General features: G+C 38.7%; 1 non-coding gene across 1 annotated transcript; it reads right to left on the bottom strand.

Moving 5' to 3' along the window:
• Positions 1–9,839: 9,839 nt before the first annotated feature.
• Positions 9,840–9,912, bottom strand: trnar-ccu (transfer RNA arginine (anticodon CCU)). Its single transcript has one exon. It is a non-coding gene; the product is annotated as a tRNA-Arg (tRNA).
• Positions 9,913–11,634: the final 1,722 nt, after the last annotated feature.

Raw genomic sequence — 11,634 nt, 5'->3', positions numbered from 1 at the left:
AAACACACATTTTCCCTTCTCTTTGATTTTAAGCATTTTAAGCCTACTCTTTGCAATCCCTTTTATTCAATTGTATTCCCAAGTTGTTGAAAACTGCATTTGAGGCATTAAAACCACCATTTTAAGCAAACAATGTTTTCAGTCCATCAATCTAGTGGTTTTGGCCCGCTTAAATTATGAGATGATGTAATTATGCTGCACTGTTTTGATTCTTTTCATGTTTTTTCTGTTTCAGATGTGCCCCAAATAAATAGATAGATACATTTACATATTCATAAATATTTAAAACAAGCATTTCTTCCCCTATTTTGATATCTAAGCACTTTATTCTTCCACACACTTCTTTTGCAGACACTCCCTTATCCTAATTTGCATGGCTTTGGCCTGTGGGAGGAACCCCATCAAGCATGGGGACGACATGCAAACTCTACACACATTATTTGTAACAATTTGTATTATTACATTTTCATGTAAATAGAACAGCATTGCAGAGATTGTATAAGGTGCTTAAAATAATGTTCCTATCAGAGGATCGTTTCGATCCATTAACTTCTATGTGATGATTATGAATATTATGTTATTATTTGAACTATGTCAAAAGTTTAAGTGATCTCAGATCACAGTCATCATATTTTTCTGATTCTCCTTTTGTAGTGATGATGTTCTAGCACTACACTTCCATTTACTAAATGTTCTTAACTTAATTCACTCACTTACTCAGTCATCTTCTATACCACTTAATCGTATGTACAGGGTTGCGGGGGGCCTGGAGGCCAAGGGCACAAGGCCGGGTACTCACTGGACAGGAAACCAATCCATCACAGGGCATTAACTTAATTTCTGTGATTTTAATGTTTTCTTTTGGCATGACTTTGTTTTAGATCTGGTACATTTAGTTTTTTTTATTTAGTTAGTTTAATACAGACAAAATGCACATTGTTTATTCAAAGTGCACATTTTAAAATTCAAAATGTAAACACGGTTTGCATTATCAGCTTATTTTCTAGCAGTGGATGGTTTTGACGCCTGTGTAAAGGGCCTAGCACATTTCAGCAGCCCCACTCCACTAACCACAACAAAGCAGGCCACAAACCCATATCTCTGACTTATAAAACCAGTGCCTCATCCTTTAAGCCAGTTGGGTGCTGCTAAAACCCCTTGGAATAAAAATGGTCTCAACTGGATTACACGCATCAAGCTTAACATCACATTAAGTGGAGACACAATAACTCAAAGACGGCACAGTGTAACACAGAGGATAAAGCAGTATAAAAGATGCAGGAATGATTGAACAATAACTCACCACATTTGTGTATACGAGGGGATATTCAAAAGTTTTGAGATTAGCTCTGCTTATAAGCTTTTTGTTTTTTCACCATAAGTCCTCCCTCAGACACCTTAAAACCTAGCAGTAGAATCCATTCACTGTAAAGACTGTTGCTTTATCTTAGGGTCATAGCCACACACCCTAGTTTCATCACCGGTTATGATCCTCGACATGCGATTTCAGTAATTTTTATGTTTTCCCTGCTTGACACAAGCATAACTTTTCCTTTTTCTTCTTCTTTTTAAATTTTATTTCAGATTTTAAAATAAATAATAATAATGTTTAAAATTTTGACATAATTTGTATTAGTGACTTAAAGAGCCCTAGGCTTTGCAAAGGATGGTTTCAGTCTATTGACCTCTGGGTTATGGGCCCAGCATGCTTCTGCTGCACCACTCTGCTAACCTAGCTTGCTGTCAATTTGATTCAAATTCACAATCCCTGGCTTAGGAATCCAGTGTCTTATCCTTTTATTCAAATTGTAGTTAAAATATTCTGAGAATCAATATGAATCAATTCATGAAGCCAGTATGCTGGTTGAGGACATGTTGCTACTTAAACACAGCTGTCTGATACTGCATTTAAAACATTGAAAACAGCCACTCTTTATGCTCCATAGCAAACTGAAGGTTTCTTTCTGATACGTCTAACAATGCATTTTCTTACAGACAAACATATGTTTAGTCCAAGTGGTTTAGGGTGAAATGAATAGGAATGTGCCTTGTTATGAATGTCACAGTAGTATGTGTTCACAGGATCTTAAACGTAAATGAATAGCATAATAACTCATTAACTGAGCAGAGGATGGTTTCATTCCAACCACCCCTGGGCTACAGGCTCAAAACACATCCACTGCGTCACTCTGTTAACCACAACCCAGGTGTAACTAAAACACACAAGCCCTGGCTTAGGAGGCCAACGCCTTACCCGTTAAACCACAGAGTCTTTGCTTTAAGCGCTGTTAAACTGGGATTTAGAAAGTAAAGATGCCTACTTGTGTAAAGGATTTTACCAACAATGTGGTATTCTTAATTAATATTATGCTTAAATTATGTAATTATTTTGTTTCAGTGATTAAAATTTGTCCTGGAAAAAAAAACTTTCCTTACCTTTGATTTTAAGAACTGTATGCCGACTGATTGCAATTTCTTTATTCTATTATATTCCACTCTCACTGTAGGTGCATTTGGGGCATTAAAACATATATTTTTAGCAATGGACAGTTTTAATCAATCAGTCTTGTTGTTTTTGGATGCTTAAATTATGTCATTTTGTTTTTGCTGGATTTTTATCCACTCTGCTAATGATGGCACAAACTCAAACCTACAATCCCTGACAAAGGGGACCAGTACCTCACCCATTAGACTACTGAGTGTCTGCTTTGTTTAATCTTATACTGGGTATTTAGAAACTGGAGAGGTATACTTATGTAAATGATTTTCTCACTTTCATATGGGATTCTTGATATTATGCATGAATTATGTGATTATGCTATGCTGCATTCATGATTTTCATTTCCAAATTTGTCCCGAAACAAAACACATATCTTTTTCGTTATGCTTTACTTTATGCCTACAGTTTGCAATATTTTTTTTATTTATTCTGTTCCAACCTAGTTATCTGAAACTGCTTTTGAGAATTGAACAACCAGTTCATCAGTCTTGTGCTTTTGGGCTACTTAAATTATGTGACTATGTAATTCCTTTCATGTTCTGTCTGAGATGTGCCCCAAATAAATGTTAAAATGTACCTTTAAGAAATTAAGTAACTTAACATTCTTTAGATATTATCTTTTTTTTAGATATTAAAAACTCATGTTTTTTTCATTCACTTTTAAATATACAGGAAGTACTGTATGTTCTCTTTGTAATTTATTGTAACAATCATTCTCATTCTTTACATAACTTATCCTGTACAGTGTCACAGGAGGCAGGATCCTCACTTTGCAGAGTGCAAGCATACACCCACTCACACAACATAGGCAATTTGTCCTTAGACTGTGGGAGGAAACTGGAGTACACAAAGAAAACCCATCAAGCAAGGATGTTTGAATAAAATAGCATTTTCAGTTGATAAGGTTGTGATAAGTAGACGAAGATGTCCATGATAGAGATTCAAGATTCGAGCGAAATGTCACAACCAAGCACCAGCGAGGAAGGTAACAGCACCAGGAAGGTAACAGGAATTATATATATATTTATATATTATTATATATAAAAATTTATTAATTACTCGGATTATACATTCATTCTGACAGTACTAATGTTTATTGTAGACAACCATACAAGGGTAATTGTTACTAAGCCTGCCCTGGGTACACTAATTTTCTTGTATGGTGCCCTCACACAGATTCCTGCAGCTAAGCTTGGATGTACATTTACATTCCAATAAAGGTTACTGATGACATGCCTCTGAAGTTTGACTTTTTGCACCATTAAAATACTTATAGGCAACTAGTTATCATATCTTCTTCTCCATAAAACATGTTAATGTTCAGTAGTACACATATATGATTCTTTAATGTATTCGCATTGTACTAAAATGCATTATTTTTTAATTGCCATATACAGTATCCTAAATCACATGTGTTAGTGCAGTACATAGGCCCGTGGTACAGCCTAAGCTTTTATCCTTAATGCTCCCCCCCCCCAATGTTACTTTTATTTTTATACTTTAAGTAGTTTTGAAACGAGTACTTTTACACTTTTACATGAGTAAAAAGCTTGAGTTGTCTACTGCTAAACGTCATTTATGTACCTCACTGCTCACATGATACATCTTTACTTTAAATGGAGACAACATAATCACAGACATATAAAGAGTGTAAAAAAAGGTTGGTCCAAGCAGAGGATGGTTTCTGTCAATCGACCTTAGGATTACGATTATAATTTACAATGCAGCTTCATCTAACATTTCTTCCGCATTGATAATGGTTAAGCACAATCCTTTTAGTTTTCAATAAAGCATTGGAGAGTTCTTAACTTTATAAAGTTATGTAAATGTTTTCTTTTGGCATGACTCTGTGACTTTGTTTTTAGATAAGGCAGTGTACATTTTGGTAAAATGTTTAAAGCTTTGTTTATAGCAGTGTTAGATTCATTTAGTTTAATACAGACAAAAAAAGTTTGTTTTTTTTGTACTGTGAATAATTTGAAAATTTTAGATTTTAAAGTAAGGCATTTTTAAAATTGCAACATTGATTTTGTTAGGGAATTACAAAGATGCAGGGGCAGAACATGGTTTCAATCCAACTTCCTCTACACCACCCTGCTCCACCCACTAAAGAAATAATTAGATAGATAGAATACTTTAAATCTGTTTGCAATTTTTCTTTGGATGTAATAAAGTACTCTATCTGCCTTGTTTACACTATAATACCTATGTTCAGGGCTATGCTAGACTTATTTAATTTTATTCACACAAAACCTCCAGTTGAATATAACTGCCTGATACTTTATTTGAAGAACTCATAATAACTGTTCTTAGCAGAGGATCACTTCAGTCCAATGGGTTATGAGCACAGCACACTCCTACTGCACCACCCTGCTAACCTGACCCTCACCAGCAAAATGGATTAAGGTTATTTACATATTTTTTTCTTAAATGATGACCCTGTAATACACTGCCTATACCAAACAAAAAGACACCCACAGTAATATTTCATTTGACTGACTTTAGCTTTGATTACAGCACGCAATGTCGTGGCCAATTTCATGTGTGAAAATGATTCCTCATTCCTGTGTACTTTACACAGTTTGAGTCCTGGGTCATAAAGACAGGGGAATTTTTTTTTTTATGGGGTAATCTGGTCATCCAGAACATTTAGGTATTCAGCTTCATGTGAAGATGAATAATGTAATTGTGCAACACTTCATTGATGATTTTCATTTAAATGACCCAAACTTTTCCAGAAATAAAAACATGTATCTTTTCCCCTCCCATTAATTTTAAGCATGTTATGCTTACACTTTGTAATTCTTTTTATTCTATTCTGTTCCAACATAACTGTCCGAAACTGAATTTGAGGCATTAAATGTTAAATATTCTGACAGTTCCATGCGGCTCAGAGAAGTACTGGTTAACTATGAGGCGCCGTATGGGCTTTAAATCAAACTTCACTCATGCACACACATATGAAACACTTGCATACACATATGAAACACTCACACATACATATATACTACTAACTGCTCAAACAACTACATATGAAATGCGCGCGCACATACGTACATACTTTCCCACACATACATACTTTCCGCACACATACATACAAACGCTTCTCGCACATTCACCTATGAGATTCTCAGTGTAACCGGAATGCATTTCAGTGTAAAGGAAGTAATTTTAGTGTAGACGGACTTGTCGCTTCGTTATATACTGTATGGTAGTACTGGTTTGTATCATCACTGCTCAATCACATGGCGTATTCAGAACTATACACAAAATGTTTGAATATTGCAGCAGCAGAAAACGCAGGTGATGATTTGCAAAAAGAAAATTGAAACACAGAATCTGTGGCTAATATTTCAGATCCGACAACAGAAACAAATACTGTTTTGTAAAATGTGTTTCCTCGCCTTCGCTAATATGAACAATAACTAACTCATCGGAATCCCACGGGACTCTAAATCGGAAATTCAGACCTTGTTCTGATCCTGCACATCACCCACTTTTGTGGTGATAAATAAATCACAATTGTCTTCTAAACTGTCCATTAATGGTCTATTTAAGAAACGCTACTGAGTTAAATTTTTTCACACTCCAGCGATATGTAATGACTTAGGGTTAGGAAATTATCCATTCCCTTTTCCGCTAAACTGAAGATCCATTGTTCACTCGTTCCCTACACCGCTACAGTTCGCTTTGTGCGCGTGCACGGAAAGTATGTATGTGTGTGTTTGTGCGTCTGCGGAAAGTATGTATGTATGTGCGTGTAAAGTATGTATGTATGTGCGCGGAAAGTATGTATGTATGTGCGCGGAAAAGTATGTATGTATGTGCGCGCGCATTTCATATGTAGTTGTTTGAGCAGTTAGTAGTATATATTTATGTGTAAGTGTTTCATATATCTGTGTGTATGAGTGAAGTAAGCCCTATACGGCGCCTCATAGTTAACCCTGTGGCATTGCACCTTCATGGTCGAGGGTTTGATTCCTGTCTGGAGTCAGTATGTGTGGAGTTTGCATGTTTTTCCTGTGCCTGCTGGGTTTTCTCCAAATAGTTAGGTTTCCTTGAACAGCAAATTAGGCTAATAGGTGTTCACAAACTGCTCGTAGTGTGCAGTGTCCGTCCTTTGATAAACTGGCAACCTGCACTGAGTTTACTTTGCCTCGTGCTCTAAGTCTCCTGAGATAGGCTCCAGATCCCCCATGACACTGTAGAGGATGTATAGAAGAGGATTAAATGAAAGAATTCTGACAGTACTAAATAAGTGACTCTATATGTGACAGGAGTGTATTGTTTCAACCCTGCCTAAAACACTCATGTTTTTTTCATCATTTTGATGCCAAAGAACTTCTTACCCTTCTTACTGATCCTTATTTTTGATTTATGCCTGGTCTACTTTATTTAATTTGGTTTAGAGTAAAGGAATTAGAAACTCGTGGAAAGACTTTGGAGTTAACAAAGTACATTTTTTATTTAAATGAATGGAAGAGTATTACTGACATTGTACTAGAGGCTTAAAATGAAACATGCATTAAGTTCTAGCAGAGGACGGTTTCAACACATCAATCTCCAGGTTATGTTTAAAATTAGATTGTTGATTAGAGTGCAACTTGATCAAACTCACTTCACAGACAGTTGAAAAATAAAAAATGTTAAGTAGCCTGCTACCATGAAGGATTTCACCAACATTGTGGGAATTTTAAGTCCAGTTATGATTGAATTATGTGATCCATACGAAAAAATGCTAATAATTTTTTTGATTTCAAATTTTAGGAGAAATATCAAAAACTGAGACAGTGAAAAAGTAAAAAATGTTTAGTATAGTTCAGAGAAGAAGAACTAGGAAGTAGTTGTGAATCTCCCTGTTCGCAGGAGGCCCTTTGCTGTAAATAAACACTACAGGATCATTGACCTTGTTTGTATGAGGGGATTCAAAAGAACAAGTCTTAGCAGAGGATGGTTTCAATCCATCAACCTCTGGGTTATGGGCCCAGCACGCTTCCGCTGCGCCACTCTGCTAGCCACAACCACCCCAGATGGGACTAGAACCCACAATCCCTGGCTTAGGAGTATAGTTCAGAGAAGAGGAACTAGGAAGTGTCTAGTTGTGAATCTCCCTGTTCGCAGGAGACCCTTTGCTGTAAATAACCACGACAGCATCATTGACCTTGTTTGTATGAGGGGATTCAAAAGCACAGGTCTTAGCAGAGGATGGTATCGATCCATCGACCTATGGGTTGTGGACCCAGCACGCTTCCGCTGCGCCACTCTGCTAGCCACAACCACCCCAGATGGGACTCAAAGCCACAATCCCTGGCTTAGGAGGCCAGTGCCTTATCCATTAGGCCACTGGGGCTCAGCCGCTGCTGCAGCAACTCAAACGCGCTCAACTGGATTACACAACTCAGGCTCACCATCAGATTATGTGGAGACACAAAACTTACCATGGGTGTATATAAGATGCTAAATAGGGTTTCCCACCTGGAGTAGCCTGCTACCATGAAGGGTTTCACCAACCTTGTGGGAATTTTAAGTCCAGTTATGATAGAATTATGTGATCCACACGAAAAATGCTAATAATTTGTTTCATTTCATATTTAAATAAAAATAACAAAAACTGAGACAGTGAAAAAGTAAAAATGTTTAGTATAATTCAGAGAAGAGGAACTAGGAAGTGTCTAGTTGTCCCTTTGCTGTAAATAACCTCGACAGCATCATTGACCTTGTTTGTATGAGGGGATTCAAAAGCACAGGTCTTAGCAGAGGATGGTTTCGATCCATCGACCTCATGGTTATGGGCCCAACACGCTTCCGCTGCGCCACTCTGCTAGCCACAACCACCCCAGATGGGACTCGAAGCCAGAATCCCTGGCTTAGGAGGCCAGTGCCTTATCCATTAGGCACACAAAACTCACCATGGGTGTATATAAGATGCTAAATAGGGTTTCCCACCTGGAGTAGCCTGCTACCATGAAGGGTTTCACCAACCTTGTGGGAGTTTTAAGTCCAGTTATGATTAAATTATGTGATCCACACGAAAAATGCTAATAATTTGTTTCATTTCATATTTAAATAGAAATAACAAAAACTGAGACAGTGAAAAAGTAAAAAATGTTTAGTATAGTTCCAAGAAGGGGAAATAGGAATTGTCTAGTTGTGAATCTCCCTGTTGCGCCACAACCACCCCAAATCGACTCGAACCCACAATCCCTGGCTTAGGAGGCCAGTGCCTTATCCATTAGGCCACTGGGGTGTAGCAACTGCTGCAGCAACTCAAACGCACTTAACTGGATTATACAACTCAGGCTCACCATCAGATTATGTGGAGACACAAAACTCACCATGGGTGTATATAAGATGCTAAATAGGGTTTCCCACCTGGAGTAGCCTGCTACCATGAAGGGTTTCACCAACATTGTGGGAATTTTAAGTCCAGTTATGATTGAATTATGTGATCCACACGAAAAATGCTTATAGTTTGTTTCATTTCAAATTTAAACAGAAATAACAAAAACTGAGACAGTGAAAAAGTAAAAATGTTTAATATAATTCAGAGAAGAGGAACTAGGAAGTGTCTAGTTGTCCTTTTGCTGAAAATAACCACGACAGCATCATTGACCTTGTTTGTATGAGGGGATTCAAAAGCACAGGTCTTAGCAGAGGATGGTTTCGATCCATCGACCTCTGGGTTATGGGCCCAGCACGCTTCCGCTGCGCCACTCTGCTAGCCACAACCACCCCAGATGGGACTCGAACCCACAATCCCTGTCTTAGGAGTATAGTTCAGAGAAGAGGAACTAGGAAGTGTCTAGTTGTGAATCTCCCTGTTCGCAGGAGACCCTTTGCTGTAAATAACCACGACAGCATCATTGACCTTGTTTGTATGAGGGGATTCAAAAGCACAGGTCTTAGCAGAGGATGGTATCGATCCATCGACCTCATGGTTATGGGCCCAACACGCTTCCGCTGCGCCACTCTGCTAGCCACAACCACCCCAGATGGGACTCGAAGCCAGAATCCCTGGCTTAGGAGGCCAGTGCCTTATCCATTAGGCACACAAAACTCACCATGGGTGTATATAAGATGCTAAATAGGGTTTCCCACCTGGAGTAGCCTGCTACCATGAAGGGTTTCACCAACCTTGTGGGAGTTTTAAGTCCAGTTATGATTAAATTATGTGATCCACACGAAAAATGCTAATAATTTGTTTCATTTCATATTTAAATAGAAATAACAAAAACTAAGACAGTGAAAAAGTAAAAAATGTTTAGTATAGTTCCGAGAAGGGGAAATAGGAATTGTCTAGTTGTGAATCTCCCTGTTGCGCCACTCTGCTAGCCACAACCACCCCAAGTGGGACTCGAACCCACAATCCCTGGCTTAGGAGGCCAGTGCCTTATCCATTAGGCCACTGGGGTGTAGCAACTGCTGCAGCAACTCAAACGCACTTAACTGGATTATACAACTCAGGCTCACCATCAGATTATGTGGAGACACAAAACTCACCATGGGTGTATATAAGATGCTAAATAGGGTTTCCCACCTGGAGTAGCCTGCTACCATGAAGGGTTTCACCAACATTGTGGGAATTTTAAGTCCAGTTATGATTGAATTATGTGATCCACACGAAAAATGCTTATAGTTTGTTTCATTTCAAATTTAAACAGAAATAACAAAAACTGAGACAGTGAAAAAGTAAAAATGTTTAATATAATTCAGAGAAGAGGAACAAGGAAGTGTCTAGTTGTCCTTTTGCTGAAAATAACCACGACAGCATAATTGACCTTGTTTGTATGAGGGGATTCAAAAGCACAGGTCTTAGCAGAGGATGGTTTCAATCCATCAACCTCTGGGTTATGGGCCCAGGATGCTTCCGCTGCGCCACTCCGCTAGCCACAACCACCCCAGATGGGACTCGAACCCACAATCCCTGTCTTAGGAGTATAGTTCAGAGAAGAGGAACTAGGAAGTGTCTAGTTGTGAATCTCCCTGTTCGCAGGAGACCCTTTGCTGTAAATAACCACGACAGCATCATTGACCTTGTTTGTATGAGGGGATTCAAAAGCACAGGTCTTAGCAGAGGATGGTATCGATCCATCGACCTCATGGTTATGGGCCCAACACGCTTCCGCTGCGCCACTCTGCTAGCCACAACCACCCCAGATGGGACTCGAAGCCAGAATCCCTGGCTTAGGAGGCCAGTGCCTTATCCATTATGCACACAAAACTCACCATGGGTGTATATAAGATGCTAAATAGGGTTTCCCACCTGGAGTAGCCTGCTACCATGAAGGGTTTCACCAACATTGTGGGAATTTTAAGTCCAGTTATGATTGAATTATGTGATCCACACAAAAAATGCTTATAGTTTGTTTCATTTTTTTAATTTCAATACAAATAAAAACTGAGACAGTGAAAAATTAAAAAATGTTTAGTACAGTTCAGAGACGAGGAGCTAGGAAGTGTCTAGTTGTGAATCTCCCTGTTCTCAGGAGACCCTTTGCTGTAAATGAACACTACGGGATCATTGACCTTGTTTGTATGAGGGGATTCACATGCACAGGTCTTAGCAGAGGATGGTTTCGGTTCATCGACCTTTGGGTTATGGGCCCAACACGCTTTCGCTGCGCCACTCTGCTAGCCACAGCCATGCCAGATGGGACTCGAACCCACAATCCCTGGCTTAGGAGGCCAGTGCCTTATCCATTAGGCCACTGGGGCTCAGCTGCTGCTGCAGCAACTCAAACGCGCTCAACTGGATTACACAACTCAGGCTCACCATCAGATTATGTGGAGACACAAAACTCACCATGGGTGCATATAAGATGCTAAATAGGGTTTCCCACCTGGAGTAGCCTGCTACCATGAAGGGTTTCACCAACCTTGTGGGAATTTTAAGTCCAGTTATGATTGAATTATGTGATCCACACGAAAAATGCTAATAATTTGTTTCATTTCAAATTTTAATAGAAATAACAAAAACTGAGACAGTGAAAAAGTAAAAAATGTTTAGTATAGTTCAGAGAAGAGGAACTAGGAAGCGTCTAGTTGTGAAACTCCCTGTTCGCAGAAGACCCTTTGCTGTAAATAAACACTACAGAATCATTGACCTTGTTTGTATGAGGGGATTCAAAAGCACA

The sequence above is a fragment of the Clarias gariepinus genome, chromosome 17 (genome assembly GCF_024256425.1).
Source record: "Clarias gariepinus isolate MV-2021 ecotype Netherlands chromosome 17, CGAR_prim_01v2, whole genome shotgun sequence".
Taxonomy (NCBI): Eukaryota; Metazoa; Chordata; class Actinopteri; order Siluriformes; family Clariidae; genus Clarias; species Clarias gariepinus.
Note: the sequence above shows the minus strand (reverse complement) of the source record. Positions and strands in the feature narration are given on the sequence as shown.